Source organism: Neodiprion virginianus, chromosome 2, assembly GCF_021901495.1.
Source record: "Neodiprion virginianus isolate iyNeoVirg1 chromosome 2, iyNeoVirg1.1, whole genome shotgun sequence".
Lineage (NCBI taxonomy): Eukaryota > Metazoa > Arthropoda > Insecta > Hymenoptera > Diprionidae > Neodiprion > Neodiprion virginianus.
Window position 1 is genome coordinate 6,539,557 of NC_060878.1, and position 15,601 is coordinate 6,555,157.

At 41.2% G+C, this 15,601-nt stretch overlaps 1 protein-coding gene across 2 annotated transcripts in view; it reads right to left on the reverse strand.

Moving 5' to 3' along the window:
• Positions 1–15,601, reverse strand: part of LOC124297309 (uncharacterized) — a 71,195-nt gene that overhangs the window by 13,483 nt on the left and 42,111 nt on the right. The window lies entirely within an intron of this gene.

Sequence of the window (15,601 nt, forward strand, 5' to 3'; positions counted from 1 at the left end):
TAATTTTTCCACTATGTATAGTGAGCCATTACCAATTTGCCAAAATCTCTTAGCAAGTGTTTATTTATCAGTCGTGAATGCGTCTTGGCAATGTTCGTCGCGTTGCTAGCAGACTGGAACTGATTGAAAAATAACAAGAAGAAAAAACGACTGTACATTTGTAGGAAAAACACTCGTAGGCTTGTTGCTTGTTGCTTCTTTGCATAGACACTTATAATCGCAAACTCGTTTGGTGAATCCATTATGTGCATAAATGGGAATTAGTAATAACCACGACGTTACATCGTGAGGGAGTTTTATAAATTCTGCAATTTCGAACGCGAACTCTTAAGAATATTCGATTTGAACATTAGAACATTTGCGCAACGCTACGTTTTTCATATCACAATAAAAAGCGTTCCGAACCATGAAAATTGGTTGCGAAAAATCGAGAAAGTAAAAACCGACGAAGCGAACGGCGAAGTAGAATACGAGCCAATGTTTATGAATTTATAAATATCTCCCATAGAGAATTCTATTGCGAATAAAAATTTACAACACTAACAATGTCACTTACTTATTATTCTCATTCCTTGGTACAAAGTTTGTTACACACGATTCAAATTTCTTGCCAAGGCATGTATAACAGTTACTGTTTCTTTTTTCGAAGATTTTCCCCCATCGCGTTTCTTGTTTCTTATATGTTCACCGATAACGCGGCTTGTCGCAATTCTCCCGATCGGAATAAAACGTGGTCGGAGTTCTCTTCGCGCGTGTAGCAACGAATCGTGCGCCAACTCTGCAAGAAACTAGATCAAGCATTTACATCTGTCTTCTTATGGAATTGGAAACGATGGTGACACGCCGTTCTGGCAGCGGTAGAAAATCACCATAACAAGATGCTCCGGTTAATTAGTCTGATTGAAATTTTTCTACGCCGACACTATGATAAAATTAGCTTGTAGAAAGTGAGACTGTGCAAACATTCGATTGCCAACTAAACGTTGTATAAACTTTTCGTAACGGTATATAAATATCATGCAACGGTCAACGGAGTCAAGGAAAGACATTTCCGCAGTTTCGTTTATCCGCAATACATCGATTGGCAATCTTTTGACAGACACGCGACAATTTCTGCCGAGTAAATCCTTGAAAATTTTCTTTCGTTTAACGTAGATCGTCCAAGAATGTGGTATTCGATATTTGAAATGTAGAATCAAAAAATACTGTAAGTGCCAGTTTTAGCCCGAAAAAAATTTTTGAATTCTCCTCTTCGTTTTTAAACTCTAATCAAAAGTTTGTGGGAATTTTTTCACGCTGAAAATCGACTGCCAAACTTTTTCCCCATCGAAAAAGCGAGAGGATAATATAATCTGATCAGATCGCAGTCCACCTCGATCAGTTTTAATTTATCGCTACCGATCACTCCGGGATCACTGATCGGAATTCGACTAAGCGCGGTAGAATTTGCCGGTTGAAAAACGACGTAGAAATAGTTCCTCCCCGTTGGTTAATGCCGACTTTCTTCTACCCGACAAGACCTTCGGCTTGAGTCCAGTGACAAAGTTTATCGTTAGTCAGGTACAGGTTTGACCGGCGGATAAAGGCGCAAGGGTACAAGACTCTCGTCTCTGTACCGTTGACCATGACGGTGTAACGAACGAGTCTTGGAAATCTATTGAAAATTTCTTTGCAAAGAAGACGGTCAGGGGGGAGGAAGTGGAAGGGGGAAAAACCCCAGGCTTAAAATGTGAATTCTTCTTGCGAGGCATTACCGAGAACCTGAAATACTCGGAAACTGCACTCGGACACAACTATCTGTGATAATATCCGCGACAGGAAAGCACAGCCTCCATATCCAAGTCACTCGAGATCATGAAATTATTCCGTCGCAGCTTTAAAAAATCCAAATTTTCGTAGCTCTAAATTGTTGCTCAGGACGCGATCAGAGAATTAGAGACGAATGAAATCACCTCGAGATGATATGATGCAAACGGTGTATTACCTACGCATGGAGCATATATGGACAAATCTGCGTCAATGCAAATCACGTGTAATATAGTATGTATACGTAGACAAGCACTCGACCCCGTCTTCGTTTTTTTACCACCGAGCAAAAATAACGTACAATGCGAACGGAGAATTGATTTTGCAACAACTTTAATGGTAGGGTAATGACTTGAGAAAAAAATTTTTATACCTGTCATCGTTTTACCCACAGACACACACACACACACACACACGAAGCTGTTGGAAATAACGCGCAGCGCAAATGTCAAGTTTCTGCTTGTGCAATTATTAATTAGTTTCTAGAATCGCAACGTTTGGTAGAAATATCAAATTTCTCGTACGACGAAACGATATGGCATATATTTTTGAGCTTGTGTATAAAAATTAGGGACACCAAGTATGACCGACGCAAATTAAGCTGCGGTAATATCGCAACGAAGTTTCGTTTCGCACCGATGTGAGCCAGTGATATGTAACTTGTCCCAAATAAAGAATAATTACACAATCGATCATACGCGGCGAGATAGAGAAATACATGTGAATTACAGTGTCGTGTGAGGTTGACTGCTTTTCGTGCCCGATCGTCGAAGGATTTCCCCTCGATTGCAACCTTAGCCAAGCCCTTCGAGTGTGCCGAGCATTCGTAAATTTCAATCATATTCTAGCCGATCAACCGCATTGCGAAACGTTTTGTACTCGTTAATGACCCACTCTGGTTCCCAATGTTCCTTACGAATTTACTTCATCATTGATGATCAAACAGTGCTAAAAACAAACGTAAGAATATACGTTCAAAGCTCATGTTTTATGACCGGAAGTCCGAAGAGTTGCGATGGTAGACTGTTGGACCAGACGATCGTAAGTCGAAGTCTACTGATAGCTACGTATTCGCATCTTCTTCCGTTAGAGAAACAGCGATAAATCGTAGTAGAGAAGACCTGGACGAGTAACGGAGTAGTAGCACAGTTTGCGCTTGGTGTTATTGACACCTCACGTAGAGTTCAGACACCGAAGCGTTTGCGAAAAAATTCCGGAGGTATTCTTACACTGGCATAAATCAATGCAAGGTACGTGTCTCGGAATAATGTCCGAGACAAAAGGCTGACGTTCGTCGAGATAAACTTTTACGCTTGTCATTATCGGACCGATGAGCAACGGGTAAAAGCTCTTTCGCGTATCTACGTCAATCGGAGAGCCCGCGAGGGAAGAAAAATTAAAAAAGAAAGAAAAAACGGTGCGCGCTGTTGAACTGTACAATAGTGTTGTTTTGAAAAATATTGTTACAACCGTAACAAGTCACGCTCTGAAAAATGAAAAAAGGAAACCGCACGGAACGTTGAATTCCATGCAACGATATTTGGCATGTCCATACGCATACATGCCGTGTTTCATCATCTTCGGAGGTTTGTTTAATGGCGGATATGAACGTGTCATTAATAATGCATATATATATATACACACTGAGTCAGAGGAGAGTAATTTATGTCTTCAACGCGAAGAGATGCGTACGTATATTTGTTCGCAAGCTGTAAATGTTTAGCTGAATTGCCTTTCGGTCAAGGTCAACCGTGTGTAATGTATGCGTATTGTACGTGTAACTTGAAAGTAAGAATGGAAAAACATTCTCGTCGTTTCGAAATAACAATGAAAAACTTTTAAGTCACTTCAAACCTGCAATTTCAATGTCAATATCAAGCCTATGGCGCATGACTGTGGTCTCAGGTCATAGACTGTGCGAAGTCATGACAGTCCAAGCCAACCAGCACCGAGTCCCGATACCACAAGTATTTTCCAATTAGCAGCAACGGTGGGTACTCTTGGAGCTCCGGTACCTTTACAACTCGTGGTTCTTTGATTACTCGGCAATTATAAGCCCATCTTTTATACACCGCACCTATAAATAACTGGACAAAATGAAAACGACTGGGTGGCGCCGGCGCTTGTCGGCAACGACATTCAGGAAGTCGTTCAGAAACCGGAGGAAGAAATCTACGATCTACGAGCTAAAAGCCTGCAGTTGTACCTTCTCTTCCTCAACCTTGCTCTGAATCATTCTCAACGACATTCTGCGATCTCACCTCTCAAAACAAATGACGAATTTTTACGCCTCTAGGGTGTGAATCGCAAGTAACGAAGACTGCATCGAGTGCATTGCGTAGAAACCGAGATGATGTTTGAAATAACTTGAAAAAATTCTGTCACACTCTTTAAATATGACATTTCAAGGCAAGTTAATTGTTTTTAGCAGCAGGAAATTTTGAATATGAAAAAGAAATTCAGAAAACAACTCATTGAATTTTCAACATGGTGAGCTGAAAATTGACTCATTGTCAGTAACTCTCAAGATACGGATATTTGAGAAAATAAAATATGGAGATACCGCGCGATGAAAAAAACTCACGTCTTTCAGTGAAAGAGGTTGAATGTTTGGAAAAATAATGAACGAACGATTTTACAATATTTCATAATTTATCTTCAATCAAATCAGATTATTTTTCATCATTTTCGTATGGATTTTGCGGTGAAGAATCATTTTGACCCCGGTATTCATGTCCCTGCCAAGATTTGCGCTTGGTATCCTAACAAAGCGTGATTCTTATCCTTCTCCGAGTAGCTTCTTGTCACCTGCACCACCTCGACTCTGTGAAAAATTCCTGACTGGTTTCTTTTCACGTTCAGGCTTCAAGTGGCTCCGGATCGAGATCAGTAGGAGGCGATCACCGGGAGATCGGCGCCGAGGCATCGCGTCTACGCGTCTCTTGGAGAATTTTCATTTTTATTTTTTATTTTTCTTCTCGTTTCTTCTTTCTCTTCTTTCGCGGAGTTTCTTCTGTCTGTTTATTCGGTATTTCTCAGTGGTCCGCATGCCAGTATAATAATCGCGACACGTTCAGACTCATTATCAGTTATTCCTCGCTTTTAAATTTTAACACGTCTCGTAATTCGTGTGAAAATTGCTTTTCGATTGTTCTAATCGGCTGCTGTTATTAAGGGAGGACCCGACCAAAATTTTAATCAAAAACGGTCTGAAAATATTAACGATACTGTTTCCGAGGTTCAGATTTCAAATTTCGTTCAGCGAAATTCAGTCACATCATTGAAACCAGAAACTCAAACGGGCAATTTTAAGGGCTCTCGAACTGTGCGCACAGTTGTGCAATTTACTTATCACGTGATAAATGCCTCGTAAGCTGTGCGCAAAGCGTCACATGTTTGTCAAGGAATAAATAACGCGTTGTAATCTTATACTTGGAATCTTTATTACGGCAGAGTTTATCGGTCACGATTGTACACGCATGCCGATTTGTTTGTCGTTATTATTTAACGCACGGTAAAATGTTCATTTTGCACAGGTTGACGTTTCTTCCGTGAGTACAGCTACGTAAATGCGGAAGAAAGGAGCTGCCGATACATTCGTTCGCTAATTGTTAAAGAAGCGTCGTGATGCACAGGGAAACGAGAGAGACGGACAGAGGTTGAAGATTACTGACACCGCTTGTCTCCGAGTCTATTAGAACGTCCGTGCATTGTATTGCTTAATGCAATTTGAACTTGCAATTAGCTCCTAGTTTCAACATCTGACAATGCGCATACACACGTATCTGAGGCCAACGAGCTTTCATTCACGCCAAATCAACGGAGGCGTCATGAATTTCTCGATTCCGTTCAACGTACGTGTTTGATTTATTTTCTTCATCGTCATCGCTACGATCATCCTTGCATATTAAATAATTTGAATACCTACGTGTTGTTCATAGCCGATTCCCAATTACATAAAACAAGGTATGAAAACGATAATTTCAAACATAAAGTCTTCGGTAACATTCCCAAAAGCCAATCAAATCTTCGATCATATGCTTCTCGGTTCAAAAAAGGGAATAAAAATTTCGAAGCTAGGATAGACTGACACCATAAGAAATTAATTTAGTGCACAGCTAAGAGTAAACATTGGATAAATTCTTACAATCCTGTACATAGTGATAACCAATTATCGAATTGTGCAGAGCATCGATGATATTTGCTCTCAAGAATAACCCGCAGTACTTCTGTCAATTGCCAACCAACGATCAAAAATGAACGAACCGTCGGTAGGAATGAAATTCCAGCGAACGAAGGAGACGGTAAAACTTAAAAATTCGAAATACGAAGAATGCATTATCGATGAAACCCCGCAGCATCGCGTGTAGGCAGCCTTCACACGCTGAATTATTACTGTACCATAAAAACCGCCTTCCATCATCTCCTCCAGAATGAGACGTGTTTACCTGGAGCGGAGAGGCGAGTAAGGAAGATGGGCTGGAGGCACGTATAAGACTCGTGCGCCTGCACACACAGAGGTGTATAATCGTTGTATACAGAGGCGTGTTATCTTCGGTCCGGTTTACCACCGTGGGGATCCTGGGTCAATAGACGGAGGGATCCTTGCCCGCGTGGCAAGGTCGTCGTGGAGTTAAAAATAAACTCACCACGATCCCGGTGTAGCACATCGAAAAGCATTTCGAAGAGAACCAGTCCTTCGGTCCGCCTTCGGGTGGGCAGGGGAAGAACGATGCAGGGCGATGAACGCGTTCTCTGAGCCACGGGACCGAGCAGGGAGATGAAATCCTGAGAAGTGCCCGAACCGCTGGAAATGTAAAATCGGTGCTACGGTCCCCCTCGGCAAGGCCGATCATCGACAGGCTAGAAAAACTCGAGTCCAAGTCTTACTCGACGTGACGTGATGCGAATGTCCGAACAGAGTACGCTGGTACGACGCGATATGTATTTCTGGTAGGTATGATACACCGAATTACAAGTTAATTCCAAAGAGCGAAACATGAAATGGGTCTTCCGATGTTCCAGACCGTGAAATGGATTGGAAACACCTTCCATGTTGCAGGAAAACAGCCTGCAGTGCGGGCAAGAAATTGGTCTTCTGATGTTCCGCACCATGAAATGGATTAGGAACACCTTTCATGTTAGGTGGCATTCCTGCACTGAAGCTATTACCTTGAGTATATAGAACGAAGTGACGAAGAGACTGAACTAAATTATACAGTCGTTCCATCATTGTTCGAATGGGAATAAATTATTGTGATTTTAATCGTCGGGACAAGATCATGCGATATGGTTGCCTGTGGCTAAATTCACGAATACACGTAACCTTCGCCTCTGATTTACGACTGGACCAAGACGCAAAGGTATCACTTACGAGTATCGGAACTTTCATAACTTGTGTTGAATGAATCGTGTGATCCAACTTGAAACACACACTGCAGACGCATTGTCGAATTCCGAGCTGAAGGGCACATCCAAAAGTGTACCGATACTATCAGCGTCGAATCATCTTTTGGTAGGAATTACAAGACATGAAATCTGGTTCATAGTACGATGTAATCTTTACGGGTCTGCAGGTTGGAAGACGTCCATTTCCAAGCGTCACCTTCGAGGATGCTAAATGAGAAAGCTATTGAACCAATCGACTTCCGCAACAGCCAAGTATTTACGCATAGCGTAATAAAATTGTGCGCTGTGCAGATTCTGGTTTGGAACAACGGTCGACCTCGAGACGAAGAGTGATGCTGATCCAGCCCGTACTACGGATATAATTACATTCAATCGAAGCATTCGTGTATATTTCGCCGAAACGCGGTTATTTGCGTAAAACTTTTCGAGGTCGCGAGGGGTCGGTGGAAAAAATTTGCATCCACTGTGCGGTTCGGAACCGAAATTCTTCGAACCACACACAGTCGTTCACGTTATATTCCAGACGCTGTCACGCCGCGCCCAAATCCTTTATTAGACACGAAGCACGAGGCGGGGCAAGATGCCGAGCCCAAGAAGATGATTTATGTCACGCCGTTCCATTGTCGTCTCACTGCACGAGTCTACCGGACTCGAGTTTTTTGGACTCTTCACCATGGGATTTCTCATCGTGTCAACGAGATTAAAGCAACACTTTTGGACATTTGGAAACACACATCTTCCCACATCATCCACCGCGTTTGATTATAAGATTGGGCAATTGGAACGGCAGCAAGGTTATCCCGCAGGTGCATTCAAGCACTGGACGAACCTCTTGAAATGATCGGGAATAATGTTGTAACAAAGTGATGTTCACACCTCTTATGCCGCCATAATACATAATACTCAGTCATCAAATGTTTAATCATTTGACTACAAACGAATACTCCAAACACTTTAACAGGAGCACTTCGATTCCAAATACATCCACTTTTTCACACATTTTTCTTTACTGTGAGACTTCTTCGACTCGACGTTTGCTCGTTACGAATGCACGAATAATCCATTCATTCCTTTAGACGCAATTCCTAGATTGCCCTTTGTTACAATATATTAGAACGTCGATCCAGTTTTTATTCTAATTCTAAACTCATTTTAATTCCCAGTCGCAACGATGATGCATCGACACAACTGCACCTTTTTCGTCCTATACTGTCCAGTATCGTTACCTACATTACCGGAACACCGTTTACTCGGTTTCTTTTGTGATTTACCAAAGGCAAATCTTGAGACTTGACTTTCCGTGCAGTGAAACTATGAAAGGGTAAAAATATATGGATACCCGATCAAATCGGCGATGGAATTTGCCAGCTATTTTCTCCTTTGTGAACAGAGTGGCGAACCTGTGTCCAGCAATTTGTACCCAACGCGCATCACCGCCATCCAAACGCACCGAGCGATTTTAAATCGGCCGCTTCTAATTACGCGGGTGATATGTTTCTTAATCAGTACCGAGGCCGGCAAGCCAATTTCTAATGTGGACACTCAGGACCTTGGCTGCGATGTCGCTTCCACCTTCCACCCACAACGACTCGAAGTCGGTCTTTTCACACCTGAATACCGGAGAAACACGGTGTAGGAAAATTCCGGAAGCCAGCTGTACCGACTTGACAAACAACAGAGGATAAAAGAAAAGAAAAAGAAACCATTGCAGATGTTGAAGATGAAAACCGGCGCTTATACGGTGACTTTGTGCTCGGTATTCGTTCGACAAAATTACACCTATATTTTCCAACGTATGCAGCAGATCAAACGAGCCAATGGATAATTAGGCACACAAGTTTTAAGCGTTTGTCGCGACGTATTCAAAACCTGACCCCTAGACGCTCCGCAAGTATTGTGTCGCAGACTTTCTGCATATATAATGTTACAAGCTGCGTACCAAAAGCACGTGTTTTCACAGTCGACGCAAGGTTGACAAAACATTTATTCATATATTTGCGACAAATCGATTTCGGCTCATAAATTCGTGATCGCGCATTTGTAAAAATTGATTGTTTTTTTTTTTTTTTTTTTTTAGGAAGGGGGCGAATTCTTGTGCAAAGTAAAAAAAAAAAATCAGCCTTGTATTTGTTTTAAATTTTGACCAACTAACGCGCGTAAGTGCCGCCCACTTATATACTCTTACTTAACGTTATTCTAATCCCCGAGCCAAAACATGTTCTGTTTATCAATGTCGCCGAGTGTACGTACAACATTGTAGGCGAAGCTCTCAACTGTTGGGCTAATCGTTTGGTGCCTCGTTGGGCATACTTAAAAGCCCCGAATTACTGCATCGAGACGTTTGAAAATTACCAATTAAATGGATCGCCGGCACATGTGCCGATACCGATAGACGGGCGACTTTCGCATTCGATAGTCAAATTCTAATGTCAGAGAAATGGCCAAGTGTACGAAAATCTTAATTTGGCATTACGGTTCTCGATCAGGTACGAAACGCCTCGAAGTTTCGAGCAAATATTTGCCCGGCTGTAAACACGATATAATTTAATCGAAGACCTGCAGCCAAGGCGTGATTTTTTTCCTTTCTTTCATTTTTTGTTTCTTTTTTTTTTTACAACGGGGAAAAATCCGGGCCCCCGGATCGACTCTCTTGGCAGGAGTTAAAACGACGATGCTCCTTTTTTGGCCCGAGTTATATGGCTTGCGTTGAAAAATGAACCGAAATATGTGACCCAGAATCTGATCGGGCGCCATCCGTGAGCCGATCTAACTGTTCAACGCTCTTCGATCACGCGAGATGGAAAGAGACGAGCTGAAAATAGATCCTCGGTAATTACTTTCTTGCAAGGAGGAGGCACCCGCGATACCGGCTCCTCAGGCCAACTATTTCGAATAATCAAAGAGAAACTCAGGAACAATTTCATCTTAATATAGCCTACAACACGCAATGGCATCCGCTTCGGTGCAAGTTAAATACTGTACAACTTTGCGCTAATTAACATTTCTCCATATGGTATCACGTATGTTTATAATTCAGGATATTCCAGATACGTCGAGAATTTTCATGCACCGGTATAATCAGCGTCGTTCCTAAAACAACCAAATAATATCGAATAACCTACACCTGTAGGTTGATTATTCCTGGGGAAATTTTTTTAACAAGACTCGAGCAGATCGCGTGGGCAAGTAATTGAGTCAAGGCCATCATCGTACCCATGGTGCTTGATGGTTGATTTTTTTCAAACTTTCCTATAATTTATTTACAAAGACGACGGTATGCGTGCGATATTTTATCGCGTCTCAATGAAAACGACGCCTCTTATAAAAAACATTCCTCCAGTTGCCCTTAATTACTCGAAAAAGAAAGTGACAGGTGAAATTTTAATGACTTTGAATATGATCGCGAGATTCTCTTCTGAAATCGTTGTAGCAATTCACGATGATGGGAGAGAAAAATTTTGTTAGTTACATTTATCGTACGGGGGGTCAAAATTCCTGATGAGGGAAGATTCGTCTGACTGATAGATTTTTGAAAATATTCAATTCGCTCAAAGATATTAAAACGGACTCGTCAAATCTTGAAGATCATTTATTTTCGCATACAATTTGAAAGTGTAGCTCGCAATATGAGAGAAGAGAAGACAAGTGTCGAAATTTTTGTCTCAGCTTACGATTTTATTCAACGTATCGTATATTTTATCCGCAGCACGAGAATACAAAAGGAGCAATAAACCTGATATATGGTAGTTAGCATTTTTTCGCCTCACGAGAACCGAAAAGTGGGGCTTAACAGCCCTCAGCAATTTCCATTATTTCTATTTACAGCCTCATCGTCGGACAGATCCTACAAGAGTCTCGTTACTTGCACGTTCCTGGCGCCACATGGCTAAAAAAAAAAAATCCGCGATAGATATTCTACATAGCGTAACACGCTTTCATCCCGGCTCTAGTCCAGGGGACGTGATACTTCTGATAAATATAAGCGGCGCCATTAATTCTTTGTGTAACAAGCGAGTAATTAAGCTTTTTGGTAACTTCGAAAGGCCTGCGAAAAGAGAATTTATGAATGGTCATTGGACTGCGGGTCGCAGGAAATGTGCATATTATGATTTCGTCCAACGTCTTCAAGCTTTCGCCGAAATGTTTTCGCCATTTCTCGCTGAATTTATTTGTACGCTGAACCAACCGCAGGATGAAACCGGTTTCTAAGTCGTTATAAGTAGACGTGAAATATTGCAGGGGAATAAAAAGAAATGTGGATGTTAATGAAAAATCCCAGAGAAATTATAAAAGTAACCCGAATAATGTTTAGCGTGTTGTTTTTATTCCTTATAAAAAATTCGTGATGGAAATCAAAGGATATTTAAACAATTGACAAAACAAAAACTATCCGCCCAACGTTCCAGAATATAAGATATTCATTAAAACAGTGCTTCGTGGAAATTAGATTGTTTCAAATTTTATAAAATTTTTAATTCCTTCTCTGATTAACGGATTGATTTCAGATCCATATTCCAAAAAACTTAGATCTTCTGGCACTTTGATGCAATATTTCGAGATACAATCGGATAGATATTGGTCTGATTCTTTTTTACGACGATCTCTCAATTCCTTGAGCCTCAGGATAATTTTCGGAATTAATGATTCAGCCAAAAAACAATGACAAATTCGAACCTTTACCAAACAATATCAAAAATTAGTTTTTATTTTCTTTCGGGCGTCTTCTTAGATCTAGAAGAAAAAAAATTCCGAAACAAATCTGATCGCCAGTGCGTATTGAGTTTCAGAGTCTGAGAAAAGTCCAAGTGCAGAATCGAACAGTCATAGGCGTAAAATACGGATTTCATTGTTTTCAATTTTTAATAACGAATCTTGAAAATGATCTTATTCTTTTCTATCAGAAGATCACACAATTATCTCGATCCGATTTCACCTTCCATAATTTCTAAAACAACAACTCCTGATAAAAGTGGAACCTTGCCGCGGTCTCGATCTCCTCAAAAAATGAATCTCGACGTGCAGTGGAATAATTTCGTTGATTGGTAGTGTAAGAGCTCGTTACCGGCTCATCGTCGTTGAATTTATCGCATCGGCAGGTTGTTCGCACCCTCGAGTGTGCGCAGAGCTACACATAAATCGGCGCACGCGCTGCCCGCGAAAAAGGACGAATAGGACGAAAAGACGCCACGGCGCCGGCGCCGAAGCGTCGCGAAGCGAGCGACGCCCAGTAAACCGTTCGAGATCCTCGGGCGTTTCCTCGACGTCGAGGGGCGCCAGTTGAAATGACTGGGGTAGGAGAAAATTACTCTTCACGTCGGACAGCTCTGCTCGCATGCAATTGAGACGGTCTATTTCTGTGCGCACTATTTACTGACATTTTTTACTTTCTACTCAGGCGCAGTGTCGATAGCCTATAAGCTGGTCGCGTATAAAGGTGCTTCGCATTCTGAGCGTCGATTCGACTTCGTATCTATACGCACGTTCCTATCACCCGGCTGAACCGGCGTACATTGTCATGCAGCTCGATCGCAGATCGCGAATAACGAATCGCGGAACTTTTGATAAACGGGAATCGCTTCGTGAAAACAATAAACTTTTGCCAAGACTCGGCCTGTCGCGAACATGTCGACGTTCGTTTGATGGATGAGTTGATGAGTTACGTGGGAAACCCACGAACTCCTCAAACGAACGAAAGTTTAAGCTTATTGAATCTCATTTCGGATTTATCACAGATGCTTTGGTTGATTTCGACGTTGACGTGTATATATATCCAAATATCTAAGTCCACGTATCGCAAACGCGAAAAGTGTCCAATAGCCCCATTCTATGCGCAATTCTGAACAAAAACACTCAAATCCATTTTCATTTGACGCAGAAATGAAGAAGTGGCATGAATTCTACGAATTTACTGTTCCCATTTCGTAGAATCCGTGTCATTTCTTTATTTCTGGGGCAAATGAAAATGCACTGGAGTGTTTTTGTTCAGAATTGCGTATAGAATGGGGCTGTTAAGACATTTTTCGCGTTTGAGATACGTGGACTTCGATATTTAGAGATACAACGTCGAAATCGACTAAAGCACTCCCTTAATAATGGTTTTATAAAAACAAAGGCAATGATTTGTACAAAGTTTTTATCTTCGATCAAATTTCAGTTCCTACGATCTGCGAAATTTCCGCAGGTGTTCGAATACCGGTCGTTTTCGCACAGCCAGCTTGTTATTCTCTTCTTTTACCGAAAGTTATTTTCCACAAAACTCATTTGCTTGGTATTTTAAATATTTTTCGCACGGATAATATCATTGAAATATATTTACCAATAGGGTTTTTTTGTTCAACATTGTTTCCTCGCAATCCTCTTTCACTTCGCTCACGTATTTTTCGTCAATTTTTTGAGAAATGAGAAAACTACAAGTTTTTCTAGTGTCTTACACAAGTCCGAAGCGAGATATGAACACATCTCAACATGGTGGGTTATTGAGTTTTACTCGACGAAGTTGTAAAATTTCCATGCCAATAAAATCGTTTCACGATGCTAGACGAAGAAACGAATAAATGTTTCTCCGTTCTAATATTTGAAATATTCGAACTAGTCAAGAAGGCACGCAGCCATATGCTCCATTCCCTAAGCATGCCACGCAGTTGCACAATCATCGAACGCATCGTCTTCTGTTACCAACATACCTGCAAACTTTTTGCGTGCCTAAAGCATGTTTTATTGATTTGTTCACGCGCCAGTTGACGCGTTGCTCGACATTCGTGGTTAATGACAACCAGATTAATTGGCGTTAAATCATCTATCGATCCCAGTAACCGAAGTATATTGAATTTCAAATTGTCGCATAAAACAACGTGTAGCAAAAGCACGTGATCTTTCCGAGGTTGACTCATTCCGCGACACTTCGCTTCCTGCCATTACAAACGAATTGTTCGTATACCTACAAGTTTGTTTTTTTTTCTTTTTTTTTTATTTTTTATTTGTTTTTGCTTTTGTTTTATTGTTTTTTCTTACGACAACTGGACCCGCACAACGAACACTTCGCTGCACAAACATGATCCACTGTCCGCAGTCCATCTGCAGACGGTGAACCAGTATTTCTGAACTTTCCTCAAAGTCACGTTTCACCGCGTGATACAATGCAATCGACGCCATTCCGCGAGTCGCTATGCATACCCTCAATGCCATTGAGGCTGCCATAACCTGAAACCACGATGCCTAACTGCAATTATCGGGAGACCGTGCTTTGCTACTGAATCGTGCCTCGCGCTAACAACGTTGCAACACTCGCTCAGTGCGATCCTTTTTCATCCGTCTAAAACCGCTCTCTCCGCCTATCGGACTCACAGCCTTGATTCGACCTTGTCATCTTATACTTTCCCAACTTTATCGAAATTCAGTTATCGGAGGTGAGTCAACCCCCTTTTGTTCACGGTGAATGCATACTTTAACATCACCAATGTACCAATATGACACAATATTGCTCCGACATTAACGATCGTTGTAAAAATCATTTAAACGATCGCGAAAGTGGATAAGGGTGATCACAAAACACGGTCTACTTTTCGATGTCACGTGAATTTTTCACAAACCACGCAAAGGACGGTCAACAAGTGTTGGACCATTTGAAATGGTTAATTTAAGGTGGTGCTCTTTTTATCCTCTACGACAAAAATCACACAAGACGAAGTGTTGCGATGTTGTACACGTGTAGTGCAAATCAATTTTTCAATAAAGAAATATGAACAGCTCCATTTATCCATTAGCATACAGAGAGTCTGTTGTATATGAAAATGCGCAACAGCTCGTTGGAAAGCCTTTAGCAAGGTGACGTTGAATCATCAATTCACTGTACGCTATACTCCGACACAGAATCGCGATATTATTAGTATACTTGTTAACTATTCAGTCAAGGAAGCATAAAGCTGTGAGGGAGGAAAAGAGAATGCTGCAGTAGAATTTTCCTTCGTCCGTGAGTTCGAACCGGACGTAAACTGACGTCACGGTCATCTTGTGATACTTTTTACCTTTACCGTTCCCCTGATCACCTTGGATCGTGTGTCAAAAAATCAGAGATCGATATTTGATAGATCAAACAAGACGAAATACTTATAGAAAAATTTCGCTCGTTTACCTTTCGTGGAAACTGATCCGTTAACCGTTCGAGCTAAATAATCGTTAAGGTAAGTGTACCATTCATTGACCCTGTCCCAATTATTAACTTTTTTTGGTTGTATCTGTTTAATCTTTAGTTCCAAAATTACCAAAAAATAAATTTGTACCGTCTAATCCTCTAGAAATTGATTTTAGTCGTCGAGAAATTCACAATTTGTGCGGTCAGTTTTAATTTTGAAAATTAAAAGGGTCGGTAATTGGGTCTAAACGTGTC